A 19371-nucleotide genomic window follows, 5' to 3' on the forward strand; every position below is an offset into this window, starting at 1 on the left:
TTTTAAATATACAAAAATTTTTAAAACTGCTTTACTTATAAAGGAAAAGAGTAAAAAATTAGATGGCAGACACCTAAAATATTAAGATACACAGCTAATACAACCTTCACATTCCTCTTTATTCTCAGGCTGACAAAAGCTAGTTTTCCTGCTTTTTAATTTCCAAGTTATTTGGATTGAATTAGTCCACAGGAAAGAAAAATTATTATTTTAATCTCAGAAGTTATTGCTACAAATGTTTAAATTACTATTACAAGAGACTCTAGTGAATATTGTGTTCAACTAAATTCACCAAGTTATGAGGTCTCTTTAACTCAATTATTTGAATAGTCGTAGCTTGCCCCTAAACTAACATCAGCAGTACCTAAGCAGATACATGACAATTCTTGCTCAACATTAAGGACCTCCTAGTACCAAGAATACAGAATATTCTCTAAGAGCCTTAATTACACAGCTTATGAGACTCACATATAATATTTTTGTTAAGTGATCATATAAATATCATTTAGCAAAACTTTAAAATTAGTACTCAATTTACAAATATTCAATTAATAAATGACCTGTCCATATGAACAAGATATCCGCTGCCTATGACTATAAAGATGACTTTAAGATAACCTACTTCAGAAGCCTAAGGATCATAGTAGCTACTTAGGAACCTCAACTGACACACTAGCAAACACACTAAAAAGCTGGCAATTAGAACTGTAATTCAGCCAAAAGCTGCACTGTGTAACACAGTAGCCACTAGCCACAGGTGACTATTTAAGTTTAATTAAAACTAAATAAAATTTAAAACTCAGTTCCTCAGTTTCCCTAACCACATTGCAAATGTTCAAAGTCACATGTGGCTGGTGGCTACTGCATTTGACAGTGCAGCTACAGAACATTTCTACTGGACAATGCTGGTCTAAAGAGTCATTGCCTTATTTCATTCTGGTTAATAAAGAAACACTTTAATGGATTCCTTTGGCATGTCAGCCACTGGAACACGCCAAAACTATCACGGTCAAAATCTCTCAAGTCACCACTTCAGAATTTTAGTGGTAAGGCATGGAATTCAGCTGCCAGTGCAGTGAAATATCCAACAAAGGTATGCAGTGGGGATCTCAAAGCTCCAAAAGGTTTCAACAGCTTCTGCAGCTCAGAGGTGGCTCCAAAATAGCCAGAAGAAGAGAATACACTACACTTCAGCTACTGACTCAGGTAGAAATTATATGACCATGTTTAATATGATTGTTTCTAAATGAATTCCAAGTAAATGACTTACAAGACTTTTTTATATTATAACTCATTGACTTTTGCAGACTGCTCACATAAAAAATTATAATTTCTACTTTATTATTTTTTGTTTCAGATTTTATATATCTAAAATTAAACTATATCTTAAGGATTTTTTCCTACAAAAAATTTAAGTCAAAGGAAATGTGGGGTCTAAATTTTAAACGGTTTGAAAATTTTACTTTTAGTCATTGATAGATACCACCTGATGCAATGTCACTGTGTTAAATAATAAAAGTAATGCATTTAGTCCTATACACTCTCTGGTAAGGGGGAAATTAAGCCATTCCACAATCCACAGCTGTGGAGTCTACACATAAAAAGAGTACTAGGCTAGAAGCCAGAAGAAGCAAGTCATAGCCCCAGCACTGGCACAACTTTCAGTCAAGTTACCTTACAATTCTGGGTCTCAGCTCTTAGTTCAGTTGTATTATCTCTAAGGTTTAATTCAGCTTTTTATACTTTAATGTATACTTTAAACATTTATTAACCATAAACAGTAAAATTTGGTGAAGAATAATAGGTTCAAACTCTGACTCAACTACTTATTAACTGTATGACCTTGGCCAAGTTAGTTAATCTCTGTGCTTTGCCTACGCGCGCGCGCACACACACACACACACACACACACACACACACGTATATATGCATATATATGCATATATATATATATAAAACTTAATTCACAGAGTTATAATGGAGATTAAATGATAATATACATAAAGCACATAGCTCAATGCCTGGCACACAGAAATCACTGAATAAATCTTAACCACTTTTAACTCTGGGCTAAATCGCATTTTAAAGAACTCTAAAAACAGATCACAATTTCATTATTATACTGAAATTTATAAGCTAGCTATCAGCTGAGCATTTAGAAATCATTTTGTCTTACAGGATCTTCATTACAGTAGATCCCTCATAATAAAAGTTTAGCTTTATAAATAAACCTTCTGGAATGTGGCTGTCTAATCTATCCTGCGATATTTTCATCTTTTAAAAAAGCATTTATAAACTAGTTAAAACACTCAGTAACATATAAAATGTTAAACCCTCATATGCACATAACACACACCTATAATTTATCAACACTTAAATTATACACTCTACTAATCTTATAGAATAAAATAAGTATCTAATTCAAAATTACCAACATATAAAAATTAACACTTGGATAAAGTGTCTTATACCATTTCCATTTTTAAAAAAGCACTTTCATTATATATGCATCCCCATAATTTAATTCTAAAAAAATCATTTTTAAAAATGAGTAGGTGGTAAATAGAATACAAAAGTGAATGTGAAGAATAAGGTAAATGGTTAAGTTCTCCATCTAACCAGACCCCAAAAGTTAGAGTTATTCGAAAAAATAATCCAAGAAATCACATTATGAAGTTAATCTTTGTTTTTTTTTCATCATAAAAAATGACGTTGGGGCTTCCCCGGTGGCGCAGTGGTTGAGAGTGCGCTTGCCGATGCAGGGGACGCGGGTTCATGCCCCGGTCCGGGAAGATCCCACATGCCGCGGAGCGGCTGGGCCCGTGAGCCATGGCTGCTGAGCCTACGCGACCGGAGCCTGTGCTCCGCAACAGGAGAGGCCACAACAATGAGAGGCCCGCGTAACGCAAAAAAAAAAAAAAAAAAAAATTATGTTTTAATTGGGGGTTACATTACTAACCAAGAAGTTGGCAACAACAAAACCAGATATGATTAACTTAACATAAAAGGGAAAATGTGAGAGGACGTCCCTTGCGGTCCAGTGGTTAAGACTTCGCCTTCCAATGCAGGGGGTGTGGGTTCAACCCCTGGTCGGGGAGCTAAGATCCCACATGTCTTGGGGCCAAAAAAACCAAAAACATAAAACAAAAGAAGTATTGTAACAAATTCAATAAATATTTTTAAAAATGGTCCACATCAAAAAAAAAAGGGAAAATGTGAAACAGAAATTAATATAATCATTTCAAACGGTGAAAATTTATATTCAAAATAACACATAAAAATAAAGTTCAACTAACATAAATTTAGTCTAAGATTAACATGCTAGCTATAAGAAACATTAAACCTTTAACAATTTTGTTTATATACTTAGAAGAGTTCTTCAGAGGAATGATTTGGATGACACAGGGTCATGGAACATTGTTCAAAAAAGTCTGATTTATCACTTTTCTCCTCTCACAAATTTCACAAGAAATCAGGCATTCAAATCATCCCACTGACTTAAAGCTTTGGTTTATGTTCTATTTCATTTTATAAATAATTCTTTAGTCTTTGTCATTAACGTCGTACTGAAATGGAGGTCTATAATTTTAGAATTCTAATCCCAAATGAATAGAGCTCTAAGGATTCGAAGTGGGTTCTTAACTATGAGTAACAATCTAATATTTCCAACCCTGGTTTTATGATCTCTCAAGAATTTCCACTATCTCAAGGAGATACTAAAAGTTAATTTTAATTTAATGTTCATTATCTTAAAAGCATACGGTCTTTTGAAGAAGAAGAGTCATGTTTAAAATTCCAGTTTTTTATCACTTAGTATCCATCACCTACTGATTCCATCGTGGAAATTAATTTTAACAGGATTTGAAAAGCAGAGAATGATCACGTCTACTTTGACATTCTAAGACAAGTCACGCAAATAGAAACCTTAAATCATAAGATAAACCTGTATATAATTGAAAGAGAGACCCACAGAAATTTGATTTCATAAAATTCAGGTATTTAAATTTGAAATTTTATAAAATAACTTATAATTTTTATTTAAAAACATTAAGTAGATGAAATTTTAAATCAGTATTTCCTCCTTTTATGGCTTTTGTTTTATTGTTAGAAAACTAAACATCTATCTTTTTCAGAATCAGTCTAGTTGTTACTGTTAAAAACCACAGACTTATTCTTGAAAATTGCACATTCTAACCACACAAAATGTACAACTAAAAACATCTGATCACTAGCAGCTAAAATACTGCAGACAAAATACTGGGGAATTACAGAAACTCTAGAAGATATTTCATCAAATCTCACCCAATTTCTGAAAGACTCTAATTTTTATTTGAAGTAGAACATTGCCTTCTGGAAATGGTCACTTCAAGAAAGGGAGAAAACGACCTTAAAAAGGGAGAGTATGGATATTACATAGTTTTATTTTTAAAATAATCCAAAAATTTCAAATGTCATTTTAAAAAAAGATGATTGGACTTCCCTGGTGGCGCAGTGGTTGAGAGTCCGCCTGCCGATGCAGGGGACATGGGTTCGTGCCCCGGTCCGGGAAGATCCCACATGCCGCGGAGCGGCTAGGCCCGTGAGCCACGGCCGCTAAGCCTGCACGTCCGGAGCCTGTGCTCCGCAACGGGAGAGGCCACAACAGTGAAAGGGCCGCGTATGGCAAAATAAAAAAAAAAAAAGATTCATTCAGGAATCTTAAGAGAAAGACGCAAACAGAGAAGGGGAAGGGTTGGGAGTCAGCCTTGAAAGAAGTGGCCTACAATGAGATCAGAACAAGGATAGGGAAAATCCAGGTCTTGAAAGAGGCTGCCCTAGCTACTTCCAAGAATAAGGCTTAAAAAGCAATTAGGCCAGCTTCTCCTGTCCACCTCCTAATTTACAGAAAAAACTTCATTCTCTGAAGGTAGGTAATCAAAGAATTAACACTTTAATTCTCTGAAATTAGAAGAAATCCAGAATTCCTTAAAGCCTATAGGAGATCAACATATGCCACTTCAGCAATTAAGAAGCAGGAAACACAGAAAGAGCTCTCTGCCCTCCTCCTATCTGTCTAAAAGCAGGACATACATTTCCCATTGTGAAGGTCTTCCCCTTTCCCTCTCCCATTCCAGGAGGAGGAAAAACTACCATTATCACTGGAGACAGAAAGTCGGCATCGAGATGGGGCTGCACAAACAAACCTTACTAAAATAGCCCTAATCTTCCATTAGTTTCCCCCATATGTGTACATTCCCTCAATTTACCACTCCTAGAAGCCCAAACCTCTTTTCCTTTGACCTGCCACTCTCCCGAAATTTACCATCTTTTAAAAAAATGGTATATAAGCCCCCATGTCTAACCACCTCATTAGTCTTCGTTTTTTTCGATGAACACCTCCATTAACGTAAAAGTTAAATTAACATCAAATAAAATTTGTACACCTTTTCTCCTATTAATCTGTCTTTCATCAACTTAATTTGCAGATCCCAGGCACTTAACCTAAGAGGATAAAGGAAAAGAGTTCTTTTACCTCCACTACAAGTGAAAACCAATTCTCCAAGTTAGTGAGCTCAGATTTTCGAAAAACAATAAAAATACTTCATAATACAAATAATTAAAAGTTTAAAAAAAAATACGCTTAACCATTTTCTATCTAACGCAAGGCACAATCCTCAAAGAAAAAAGTCCCTACCTCAAGAAACTATCTGGTAGGGGGATTATGATAAATATATAAATATCATACGAAACAGGGCATGGTAGCTGCAATAATAAAAATTGGAATGTCCAATGACAGATGAATGGATAAAGATGTGATACATATATACAATGGAATATTACTCAGCCATAAAAAGGAAAGAAACTAGGTCATTTGTAGAGATGTGGATGGTCTGTCATACAGAGTGAAGTAAATCAGAAAGAGAAAAACAAATATTGTACATTAATGCATATAGGTGTAATCTAGAAAAATGGTACAGATGAACCTATTTCCAGGGCAGGGATAGAGACGCAGATGTAGAGAATGGACATGTGGACACAGGGGGGAAGGGGGGGGGGGATAAATTGGGAGATTAGGATTGACATATATACACTACCATGTATAAAACAGATAGCTAGTGGGAACCTGCCATATAGCAGAGGGAGCTCAGCTCGGTGCTCTGTGATGACCTGGATGGGTGGGATGGCGTGGGGAGGGATGTCCAAGAGGGAGGGGATATATGTATACATATAGCTGATTCACTTCGTTGTACAGCAGAAACTAACACAACATTGTAAAGCAATTATACTCCAAAAAAGATAACAAAAATAAAAATTGGAAATGCTATAGCAGAGGTTCATGACAAGGTGCTGAGGAAACCACAGAAATAAGAACTGTGCAAAATTCTGTGCACACATACATTTTCTGGGGCATCAAACTGTTATAAGGTTTATGAACCAAAAAGGCTAAGAATCTCTAGGTCAGGGGTTGAAAAAAAGTAATCACATCTAGCTGGAGGATTTGGAAATGCCCCACCATGGGAGAAACATACCCCTTAATCTCTAAAGGAAAGATGTTTTCATTAGTGTTTTTTTTAAAGTAAAAATACTCATTAAATGGGGACTCAAACATACAGAAGTGTGTAGAGTAAAAAGTATGAATCCTTATTCCTTCCCCTGCCCTACCCCCAGTCCCACTCATCAGAGTTTGCTATGTGATGCAGTGGATAATAATACTGATTGAAGATACAGATACGGTTATGGTTCAGGAATAAGAAAGGCATTCCAATGTCTTATATATCTTAACAAAGGGCAATATTCACAGCAATAATTTGGATAAAGACCATACTGTGTACAGATTACATTTATAGATGAGTAAATAGTATAATGCATGTTAAATAACAAAAGAGACTTTCAAAAGATCTCAACAAAGTAGGATGAATGGTAAAATCTAGCATAAAATTAGTTTTGTATTTGCTCAAAAACCAAAATTTACAAAAAATATAAATTGAAGATATACTATTTATCAGTTTTAGTTACCAGAGAGGCAGTAAGTCCAAAGTTCATTCATTTAAAAAGTACATCTAGGGACTTCCCTGGCAGTCCAGTGGTTAAGACTTCGCCTTGCAATGCAGGGGGTGAGGGTTCAATCCCTGGTCAGGGAGCTAGGATCTCACATGCCTCAGGGCCAAAAAACCAAAACAAAAAACAGAAGCAATATCATAACAAATTCAATAAAGACTTTAAAAGTGGTTCACATCCAAAAATAAAAAGTACATAAACATGCACTATGTGCCAGACATTGTGCCAGGCAGGAATACAATGACGGTCAAAAATTAAGACACAGGTCTTGCACTCATGAACCTTACAGTCTAGAGACAGAGACAAACACTCATACAAACAGATTAAACTGACAATATGTGCTATGAAGGCTATGGACAAGGAATTTTAAAACTCAGAGTAAGGAAGTTAGGTCTAGTTAGCATAATCAAAACTGGCTCCCCTAAGGAAGCAATGATTAATTGTTATTTGAAGAATGAGTTAGAGTTAACTAGGCAAACAGGAGAGGGAAGAAAGCATTCCATGCAAAAGCAACAGCATGTGCAAAAGATCCATGGCACAGCAAATATAAGAAACTGAAAAGAAACCAGTGTGACTGGAAAAGAGAGCAAGATGGTATACAATGGGAGGTAAGATAGGAGTCAAACAATGCTGCACTTTGAAGACCATGTTAAGGAATTCTGTCCTTACCCGAAGAGCAACTGGAAAGCCACTGAGGGGATTTTAAGCAGGAACTGATACAATCAGACTTGTGATACAGTGTCAAAATAGAAGAATTTGAGTCTAAAGTCAAAGAGATGATGGTTTTATTCTATTCTGTCGGATTCAATCCCCACTTGGAATACTGTGTATTGGCTATGACTCCTTCAACTTTTAAGTAACAGAAAGAAAACCCAACTTAAACTGGCTTATGCAAAAGAGAATTTATTGGCTCATTTACAGCATTTGCTGTAGGCACGTTTTAAACAATGATACGTAAACCTGGTTTTTCTCTCTCCATCCCTAGGCTTCACTTCCTCTATTCTGATTCTATCCTCAGAAAGGGTCCTCCCATTGTGAATGACTACAGTAGCTCAACTTAACACCTTCCAACATTCAAGACCAGGACAATGATAAAAGGACCAGCTCTGATTGGAGTTGACTGGCTTGGCTAAAGTGATATGCCCTTCCCTAAACCAATCACTATTGATCCTCCTGGTACCAGAGACCCAAAAGGGGCGGGGGGGGGGGGGGGGGGGGGGGGAGAGGCGGGTACAACACACCACCCACAAGATAAATACTGGAGGAGGGGATGGTTCCCCACAGGAAAATCAAGATCAAGACATATGTTACCAAGGTAAGGGAGGTAAGGGTGAATGGATGTTGGGTAGTAAAAACAACAGATGCCCACTACAAAGAATTAAAATTAAAGCTTTGTCTAGGTCAAAGGACTAATATATCAAACCTAGGAAAAACATGAGACCGTGAGGCAGGGGTGGTAGAAGTGAAAGCTGTTTACAGATATTTTAAAGTTTGTCATAAGAAAAAAGGCAAGAGGGTGACTCTTTCCTTGTGGCTCAAGTGATAATAACGATAACAACACTGCTAATATTTACTTGTTTTGAGTAAACTAGAGAATTTCATTCCTAGTTTGAGCTTCAATACAACTACTTAATTCATTACATACTATTATAAGTTATAATAAGTTATTATTTATAATGACAATTATTACCATTTGCTAATTAATTAAATACATGCATCCAATGCATTTCATCCAATCCCAAAAAAATTCTATGAGGCAGACACCATTAGTGTCCCTGCTTTACAGCTGTGGAAATTGAATTATAGAGATTAAGCACCTTACCCAAAGTAACAAAACTAAGTGGTAGAACAAGGATTCAAACCCAGGCACTTTGAAGGCCAGAGATTTCAGCCACATATTATTTGCCTCCACCAGGAACAAGACCAAAATAACAGGGAGGCAGATTTCATATAAGAACAAAACAATCAGCAGTTAAAATATCAGGAAATGAGATAAACTTGAGATGTGACAGATCACCAAAGAAAAATATGAAAAGTTCAAACATTATGCAATTGAAAATGGTCACTTTCAAGATCCCCAAGGATCCTTCCAACCCTAATATTGTAAACATATTCATCTAGTATTTGTAAATTTTTTGCCTAGACTGAAAGAAAAGGGGGATTTGTCATATTTCAGTAAAAAAACTGCCCTAATTGAGAATGCTGAATTATGAAAGTTCATTTTGGAATCAGAAATTAAGAATTTTAGTAATCTACCTACTGTACCCAAAGATTTTCTAGAAACTCTCAAGTACAACGTAAAGAATGAAACAACACTCAGAATGAAATTCTTGAGTTTATTCGAAGCAAGTAAATTCCTGAAAAAAAATAACAGTTGATAATTTTTTTTTTTGGCCACCCACGTGGCATGCAGGATCCCAGTTCTCCCTGACCAGGGACTGAACCTAGGCCCCCCCACAGTGGAAGCGTGGAGTCCTAACCACTGAATCGCCAGGGAAATCCCCAATAATTTTAAATAAACAATATAAATTGCATTTTAATAAGTAAGCCTGTTTGATGGCTTAACTCAGAACTCCCAACAATATCAAGATCTATTTAACAGATACTGATTCAGAGCAAACATCTCAAGTATCAAATCATCATGACAAACCAACTTTTTAGAATTTTAAAATTTCTGTTAACACAAAAAATGTTAATATAATATTAATAAGTAGAAAGCCTGTGCTTGAGCAGACTACTTAAATCTACAAAGCAATCCAAATCAGCACAATCATTAAAAGTTCCTATGTACTGATAAAAGCAACCCTTCTTTACAACAAGGTATGGGGAATCTCTCTTTGCACCATCTCCACTTGGTCCAAGTATTCTAAAACCTCCTGCTGATCCTGATCCAGGCTACAGCAGTTACCACCACCCACTCTGTCAGTCAAAACTGAGCTGAGCACAGCAGGACAGCTACATTTTCTACCACACAGTATTCTGCTGAAGGTATCCATCTTAAGATCCCAATAATCTTTCCAACAGCCAAATCAAATAACCCTTTCTTCCATTTTCATTTTCCTTATCTTGCATCAATTTTAACCCAATTTCTTTTTTTTTTTAAACCTTTTATTTATTTATGAGGGTATTTATTTTTGGCCATGTCACACAGCATGCAGGATCTTAGTTCCCCGATCAGGGATCGAACCCACGCCCCCTGCAGTGGAAGCACAGTCTTAACCACTGACCCCCAGGGAAGTCCTAACCCAATTTCTTGAGACATGCTCCTCAGTAATTTTCTCTATGCCAATAGACTGGTTCTCTATCCATCTCCTCCTTTTTAACTCTTTACAGATTCTTCATATTCCCTTCCTTCTTAAACAATGTAAAATCAGGTTCTATAAAGTTTAGACCTTAGCCCTACACAAATTGTTTCCTAAAAGACAAATCTAATAAACTTCATAGTCTTAGCTATCAGTTCTCAATAGCAGCCTATAAAATCATCAAATATTAACTTCCAACCCTAACTTCTTAACTATGTTTCAGTCCTTCATCTCTTAACTGCTGAAAACTGCTATATGGATATTTAAACTCACCTCAAATTCAATATTTCCAAAACTGAACATTAACTTTCCCTCAAAAATTAGTTCTACAGCATTATTCATAATAGCCAAAAAGTAGAAACAAGCTAAATGTTTATCAACTGATGAATGGATAGACAAAATGTGATACATCCATACAAGGGAATTAAAAAAAGATGAGGTACTGATATATGTGACAACATGATGAACCTTGAAAACATTATGCAAAGTGAAAGAAGTCAGTCATGTTATGCTTCCATTTATATAAAATGCGCAGAATAAGCAAATCCATAGAGCAGAAAGCAGACCAGTGGTTGCCAGGAGCTGGGGGAGAGGGAAGAAGCGGGGAGAGACTGCTTAATGGGTAAGGGTTTGAGAAACTGAGAATATTCTGGGATTAGATAGCACTGATGATTGCACAACATTGTGAATATATTAAATGCCACTGAATTGTACACTTTAGTCAAGAATGGTAAATTTTATGTTAGATTAATCTTACTCCGATTTTTAACAATTCTACTTTTGCCTTTCTCTTTTTCCTCAAATGAAACTGTCACCCTTTTGCAGTTTTTTTCAATGTTTCCCTCTTTCATTCATCCTATCAATTCCCCAGTCCTACAGTCTTCCCTCAAAATATTTCCCACAACCAACCTTGCCTTTCCATTCATAAGTACTTGTTCAGGCCCTTAGAACCTCACACCTATAGCATCAGATTTACTTTATAAGATTCACTTTATACTGTCTCTCAGCATCCAGATCTATCTGCTTTCATCCATTCAATACAGAAGCACCAAATTAACAATTTCCTAAAATAATGCTTTTATTGTGTCACTTATCAATTCCAAACTCTTCAATAACTCTCCACCAACGCATGCAGAGCTTGGTTATACTAGTACCAGAAGCTTCCAGAATGCAGTGAGGCAGAGAATAGACCAAATGCTCTAGGAGCTGGCACTTCCACCAGAGGCTGTGCTGCCAGGCCTGCACTGTCTAACCCAAAGAGAAGAGAACACAATTCTGAGCTAGAAACGCTGAAGGTGAAGTGAGGGAAGACCACGGTATCACACCTTACAAAATGAATATGCAGTGTCTGGCACCCAGTATTACAATGAATGAAATGAACTTTTTCTGAAACTCAATTTCCTCGTCTATAAAGGATAATACCACCCATCTCCAAATACTATTTATTTTGAGGAAGAAATATAACCATGAAATACTTTATAGTCACTAAAACACTACAATAAAAGAAATGAAAAATTAGAAAGATATCTTGTGTTATAACTTCTCAAAAAAACACAAATACTAACAATGTAGTGTCAAAAGTAGTGTCAATTTTCTTATTTACCTTTTGCTATTCAATACAGTTGGGAGATATATTATTTATTTTTCCTCATGGAATTTAACAAAGCCACTTCCATGGTGCATTTTGTTCCATGAGGACCTTTCTATCAGCAGTCAGCAATCCTGTATAGTTCAAAGTCAGATAATCTTAAAACCTGAATAGGAAAAGCAAAATGAGTGAGTAAACAAAGGCGATAGGGATTAGGATATACCTAAAATCCCCAGACCTCTCCCAAACCCTCCAAGTTTTGCTTCTCAAACGTGCCAAAGGTTAAGAACAAATACCCACAAAATAAGGAACACATGGGTAGAGCCTAGAAGCAAGGAGCAAATTATTTCATAGACTAATGATCTTTGCTTTGGTTAATATCTCTCAACTGAAAGGCATTCAGGCAGCTGTCATGCTGAAGAAATCAAACCTGGCAAAAAAGAGTGTAGTTGATTAACTTCTAAGGATGAAGCCTACAAACCCAACCTGAGAAATTTAAGAAATATATATTAATTTACTTAAAAGTGACTATAACAAACCCATTGCATATTAACACAAATACTTTTATAAAAAATAGCTGTATTTTCCAAAACAAAAATTTAGAGTGGCATTGTTTTCCATTTTTACAATCTCATTAATTTTAATATCTGTGTTCATAAAGACAGCTGGATTCTCTTATCTGCTTCTGTATTCAATCTGTTACACCATCTTGTTCTGTTGAAGTGAGGAAAATCCAGCTTCATAAGATACGTACGTGGTAAAGGGAGAGCCTTGTAGAACCCTTACTCCATTAGAGATGGAGTGCAAAAGGGTGAAAAAAACCTATCATAGTAGTAGGAGGAAAGCAGTGCTGGAAAGCAGTGGAACTCTGCACCTTACCGTCCAAACTAACCATTAACCTTCAGCACACTATCAGAGTCCATAGGTTCAGTTTTTAATTTTCTTTCCTTAGCAGTTCTAGTTTTAAAAATTGACATTTTATGACTTTGTTTCCTAGAGATCTTCAAACAACAAAGGGAAAAGTAACTTATTACTTTAAAATAGAATAAAAATCATTCTATCTTACAATTACTAGGTGAGCCCATAGACTCCTTTTATAAATCTAAGATACATTATGGGATATTAGTGATTTTATTCTTCCTACACCTCAAAATATTTTGCTAATTCCATCATCCTAGGTGTTATTTCACCACTGATCATCAATTTTTCCCAACTATGCTTTAAAAAAACTAAAATAATAAGGAAACAGAAGAACGTTTTAATTGCCTAGAAGGATAACGCGAGAGTGAAATAAATCATCACTAATACATTATCCTTCACCTTTCTTTTCTCGAGTTTTCCTATTGTTTTGCACAAAATACTGCATCAGCTTCCCAAAAGGTATAGAAGACTCAAGGCATTATCTTTGTAGTCTGTGTCAGGAAGTAAAAACTTTACTTCTACCCTTTTAGGTTGCAGTATCTGGGGCCTGTGAATTAAATTAACAACAGACAAATCAACAGGAGAAAAAGCACATAATTTTTATTAATATTTACATACACTGGAGTTCACAGAAAAGAAGTAAAACTCAAAGAAGCAGTTAGACTCAGGGTGTATATACCATTTTAACAAAGGAAAGGGAATTGGGGCTTTGAGAGACAATAAATCCTGGGGAAGAAACTAGGAAATGCGTGGCAGAACTAATGGAAGGTAAGTGTTATTTTAGTTGGGTCTGTTTATGCAAACTCATCTATCAACTCTCCATCTTAGGTGATAAGAGTCACTCTTCCTTTCCTGGTGCAGTAAGGTAAGAACCTTCACAAAAAGAAATGTATGCCCTGCTTTTAGGCAGTTAATTTTGGGCGGGGTGGGGGGGGGATGGGAAGAGGGCTCTTCCTGCATCTGTTGGTTCTCAATTGCCTTCTGCTCAAAATAATCCTTATGTCAAAGTGGCATATTTTAGGGTGGCAGATCCTTTCATCTGCTTTAGTTTTCACTGACTACTGTTATGAACTCAGAACTTTTTATTTTCTGTTAATAATGAACAGAAGAAAACTAACAGAGGAGACATTTCAGAATTATTAGATGAAACTAAAGATAAATGCAAAGGTAGATAGCAAGCACTTCAGACTGTAATAATGACAGTGAACTTTGGGAAATCTCAGACTAAGTGTAATTAGACTAAGTCCCTAGATAGATTTTCTCAAACTCAACAATCAACGAGTGAACAATATATTTCTAAAAACTAAAAGGAAATACAGTATTCTCATTCAGCAGGAAGAACTTCATCATGCCATGTTTTTACAAAAATGCAGGACCATGCTATTTTGCTAAAAGGAGGTCCTGCATTTGCTAAATGCAGGACCATGCTATTTTGACAGTATTCTTTCATCCTTCACGTCTGTGGGCTAAAATTTAACTTGATACAGTTCATAAGTGGAGAAGTGTTGAATGCAGGTGTATACAATGGTGACTAGAAGGAAATAGATGATGCCGAAATTTTAATTCATTGGATTGATTATTCTAATTGGTGTCTAGAAATCTAAAACTGAAAATACCTTGTAATTATAAAGCAAAGATGGCCATCTTCCTTTCAACAAAAATTTAAACCATACAAGTTTTCAAAAAATCCTTCAAATGTTGCATCTGATGATGCACACTGCAAAAAGAAGATCCAGAAGGAATGATAAGCAAGAACCTACTGGGGAAGTATCTGAAATCTCAAATCACTATGTTCCAGGATCACGTATGACAGTTGATGAGTTACTCACATGCAGACAATGTTGCCCATTTCAGGCAAGCTTCAATCCTGAAAAATATAGACTAAAAATCTGGGCAACATGTGACAGTGTAACACTGTAAGCTTGAAAAATGCATATCTACACGGTGATTCATAAAAGGGGTGAGAGCAGAACCAAGATTATTACAAGAATTGACAAAAGAATTTGAAAATTCTGTCAGAAATACAACTTGTGACAAATTTTTATAAGTTTAGAATTGGCTTAGTATTATCTAGTGAGAGATTTTCCTCAGTTGGCAATATCAGGAAGAACAAGGTTGAACTTCTGTGAATTTTCACAAAGGGAAAGGAAGAGAAGTCAACTGCACATAATCTGGTTTTCAAAGATATTTGATGATTCTTACTGTCCTAAGAAAAACTAGTACTCTTCTCAGCTCAATGCATTCTCAAGCATCAGTTAGTTGGGTTTTTTTGTTTGTTTTTTTCAGTACGCGGGCCTCTCACTGTCGTGGCCTCTCCCGTTGCGGAGCACAGGCTCCGGACACGCAGGCTCAGCGGCCACGGCTCCCGGGTCCAGCCGCTCCGCGGCATGTGGGATCCTCCCGGACCGGGGCATGAACCCGTGTCCCCTGCATCGGCAGGCAGACTCTCAACCACTGCGCCACCAGGGAAGCCCATCAGTTAGTTTTTAAAAATCCTGCATAAGTTAACCTGGAGAGAGTTGTATTGTATAAAAAGACTAAAGGAGGGATAGACACTGATTATGAAAGCTAGAACCTATCCAGTTGATTGCTGAACAACACAGGGGTTAGGAGCACCAAGCCCCGTGCAGTTGAAAATCAGTGTGTAATAGTTGGCCCCTCTGTATGCATGGTTCGGCATCCATGGATTCAACCCAACTGCTGATCGTATAGTACTGTAGCACTTTTATTGAAAAAGAAAATCCACGTGGACCTGCACAGTTCAAAATCATGTTGTTCAAGGGTCAACTGTACTTGCAAAATAATGACTTGAAGATGATGGCCTATGACTGATATTATGATCACTGTATGGGGAAAGTTTCAATTACAAAACTGTAAGTTACCAAGAAGAACATTCCTCATGCAACTAGGAAAAGCACTTGCAGGAACTATAAGAGAATTCTGTCTTACCCTCTAGCTACAATATTCTTGTGCACAAGTGTAAGAGAGAAGAATAAAGGAAGATGCTCTTTGTGAGGGTAAAAAACTAAAAAAAAAAACCAAAAAATTGTGGGCTACAATTATAGTATTTGCCAAGAGCATTAAAATGTGATGCATATTAATTGTAGGGGTAGTATTTAATTAGATGCATGAAATATATTTTTTTGTTTCTTATTTTTCTAAGTATATACAAAAATATTTGCTATGTTTGAATTCTTATTAAAAGCTCTAATAAGTTGTTTTACATTACTCCTTTATTCTTCTGTTAATTATATAAATTATGTGATATAAAATTATATAAAATATATAAAAACATTTTAAATATAAAATAATTTAAAATGTTTAAAAAATAAAAGTTCCTTTTGATCTAGAAGATAAAGAGTGGTATCTATTTTTCCTGTTACATTGAGAATTAAAAGAATCCTTAAAACAAAACTGCTCTGCAAAAATCAATAAAAATCCCAAACACACATTTTTGAAAAAAGTTACCAAGTAAATCAAATCATTATATATTTTTAAAACAACTTGACTGAAAAATCAAATATTTTTGAGTCCTCTGAAGCAGGAAAAAATAAACTATTCAGGACTATATATTTAATTAGTATGTCAAAAATATTTCTTATCATTCAAAAGTTACTTTTGAAATAACAAAATATATTGTCAATAATCTCCAATTTCCTGTCATCTAAAACTATCATTTACTTTCTATTTAAAATTGTTATTCCGCATAGGTACATCCCCTGCCCAATTAGTAAAGAAAAAGAAATCTTGGTATGGTTCTAAATGTTCTCTTCAATAAAGAAAACAGTGTGGGAGAGAAGGGTACAAAATTATTTATTCCTTTCCTTTGACCTCCTCTCCCTTACTAAGGAAGCCAATGCTGGGTAGTAAAACATTGGACTGAAGAAGCAGGACTGGACGAGATAGCCTAACTGGAAAGAATGAGTTTAAGTGGGGATGCTGAGGTTTGTAGTCCTCCAAAACCAAACTACCCCAGAACTTTCTTTGTCTCACAGCTCACTACGCCTACAAGGGTCTTGAGCAAACTTTCAGAGGAGGCAAAGTCTGATATCTACTTTGTCTCCTCTCCCCTAGCCACTGTAGGCTCTGATGTCAACTAGAGCAGCAATTCCAAGTTTCCTAAACTAGATAAGTTAGTTCTAACCTTCAAAACTGCTCCCCTCCTTCATCCCCAAACACCCATTTCTAGACAATTGCTCCCAACTATGTTATCAGATTACTGCAGTAAAACTCTTACCAAATACTAATGCCAAAATATCACCCCACAGACTATCTGCTAATTGCAAAGGGAAATGCTTACAATGGAAAGATAGTCTGTCACCATCTTATCCAAGAGATCAAATTTAGGATTACCAACAGGATAACCCCACTTTACGTGCCTTCTGATGTTGTATAATGAGCAGTACACTGCATGACTTGTTAAGTATTCTTGCCAAAAATATTTAGCCTGATCTACTCAAGCCTTTAGACCTAGGTTCAAGTTTAAAGGAAGTATAGGGGATACAGGGTACAGTTAAACCCCATGAGGAAGAAACTGTCAGTAAAATACAGAATGTAGGTTATTCTACAAGCCTACTGGCTTGGTCTCTTCAAAAGGTCAATGTCATTAAAAAAAAAAAAAGAGGAAACTACACTAAATTAAAAGGAACTAACACAAATGTAATGCATGATTGTTCCAAAATAAATGACTAAAAAGAACATTTTGGGGACAAGGAACATGTGAAGAACATGTGAATACATACTACATACCTGCATTAGATTATCAGGGATTATGTAGGGATTATTCTTAACTTTAAGTGTGATTATCCTATTGCAGTTACATAGAAAATTGACCTTAATCTTATGATATACATACTGAGACACACACAGTACTTCGGTGTGAACTGTTGTGATGTATGAAATATGTTTTGAAAATGTTCACCAAAAACAACCGTGAGATAGGTGGATAAAGCAAATGTGGCAAAACAGTAACAACCGTAAAAACTAGTTGGTGGGTATGAGGAGAGCTCAACCCGGCTACTCAACTTTTCAATGTCTGGGGAAAAAAATAACATGAAAACTTAAATAACAAGAAGTTAAAAAGCTAAGAAATGAACTCTTAAAAATAAAAATGTGAAGGAAGGGGCAACTGAATAGTGCTTCTTAAATTTTGTAGGTGAGCCTCCTTTGCTCTTTTCCTCAATCACTTCATTCTCACAAAAAATGAAACATAGTGAATGGAGCACTGAATGAGGAATCAGAAGACCTAAGGTTCTAGAAAAGGCTCTATCACTTCCTAGCCATGACTTCATTACAGACCTCTCACCCTGAGCTCTCTTTCCTAACCTTCAAAATCAGTTCTAGCAGCAAAGACCACTGTAAAAGGGGTTAGGAAATACGTATCAGCCAGTAACAATGACCCATACAAATGCAAGATACAATTAGAATGGTACTTGTACGATGTTTTAAAACATCGAGAGCACACAGCCCCAACTTAATTCTCTAAGCAAACCAGTGCCTTCTCTAAGCAAACCAGGCACAGTAAGTTTCTGCTTAGAGACAGCCTGAGTTGGCATAGTAATCCCCCAAAGCAGGACACCTCACAATTGCAGAGAGGTGGCTTTTGTACTTTAAATCGCTCCTCTAATGCTTCAATTTTATGTTTAATGCCGCTGAAAAACGTCAAATTCTTAAAACACAGTTCAAACCTGAAAACAATAAATAAATCAGGTTTAAGTTCACAGAATTTTTCTTTAAACTAACAATTCTTGGCAAACAAAGAGAACCCCCTGGAACGAAGGTCTCCCGTGCTTGTAGAAGTGGGTTCACTTCGACGTTTCTCCTCTCTAGCCGATCGCTCCATAAAAGCGTTAACACTTGAGATAAGTTGGGAGGAACTCCGTCCATCTCTAGAGCAGGATAAAACCTCAGAATGACATCATTCTTTCCGTCTCACGAAGTGAAACCTGCAAGCTCAGTTAGGGAACCGTGTTATCAAGTCCACGTTTCTCCTCGGGGCCCCTCTCCTACAGACAATAACGGGACGTGTAGGGCACAGCGGGGAAGTCCTTTGACAAGAAGGAGGGTGTGAGCAGGTACTGACTGGTCACCCGGGCGGGGGAACCTGGGCCCTACGGTCCCCGAACCTCAAAGTTCGGCACCCCCTGTGGTCTCTGCCTACGACTCACGAGACTCGGGGGGAGAGCCGGAGCGAGAAGAGCACGGGTCCCCGCCAAACAGCGGCACAAAATGTACGTTAGACCAAGGGAGAAACCTCCGGAAAGAAAAGCCCAAACCAGGCCAGGGGCAAACAGGCCCTGGGGGGCGAGGCGGGGCGGGGAAACGGCGTCGTCCGCGGCCTGCGCGGCCCCGGCCTGCCGCACCGAACTGGCTGCCGCGTCGCGCCGCGATCCCTCCCCCGCCAGGGCCGGCGCAAGATGGCGGTCCGGCCGCCGCCGCGCAGCCGGTCCCCTCCCCCGCGCCCTGGGCGCTCTCGGCGACCCGCGCCGGCCTCGACACCCCCAGCCCGGCGCCCCCGGAGTG

At 37.1% G+C, this 19371-nt stretch overlaps 1 protein-coding gene across 15 annotated transcripts in view; it reads right to left on the reverse strand.

Moving 5' to 3' along the window:
- The window catches only part of ZNF280D (zinc finger protein 280D), a 288761-nt gene that overhangs the window by 101033 nt on the left and 168357 nt on the right, over window positions 1-19371 (reverse strand). For 8 of the 15 annotated variants that reach the window (XR_003436343.1, XR_003436342.1, XM_027123107.1 and 5 more), the window contains exon 2: window positions 11944-12094. The exons of 4 other annotated variants lie outside the window; for them this stretch is intronic. The gene's annotated coding sequence lies outside the window, so the exon portion shown is untranslated. Of the gene's footprint in view, window positions 1-6996; window positions 7100-11943; window positions 12481-13248; window positions 13397-19371 lie in introns of those variants that run through there. 3 more of the 15 variants (XM_027123103.1, XM_027123104.1, XM_027123106.1) reach the window with 3 other exon arrangements.

This window comes from Aethalodelphis obliquidens, unplaced genomic scaffold (genome assembly GCF_003676395.1).
Source record: "Aethalodelphis obliquidens isolate GAN/ISIS:26980383/991018 unplaced genomic scaffold, ASM367639v1 scaffold26, whole genome shotgun sequence".
In the NCBI taxonomy this organism is placed as follows: Eukaryota; Metazoa; Chordata; class Mammalia; order Artiodactyla; family Delphinidae; genus Aethalodelphis; species Aethalodelphis obliquidens.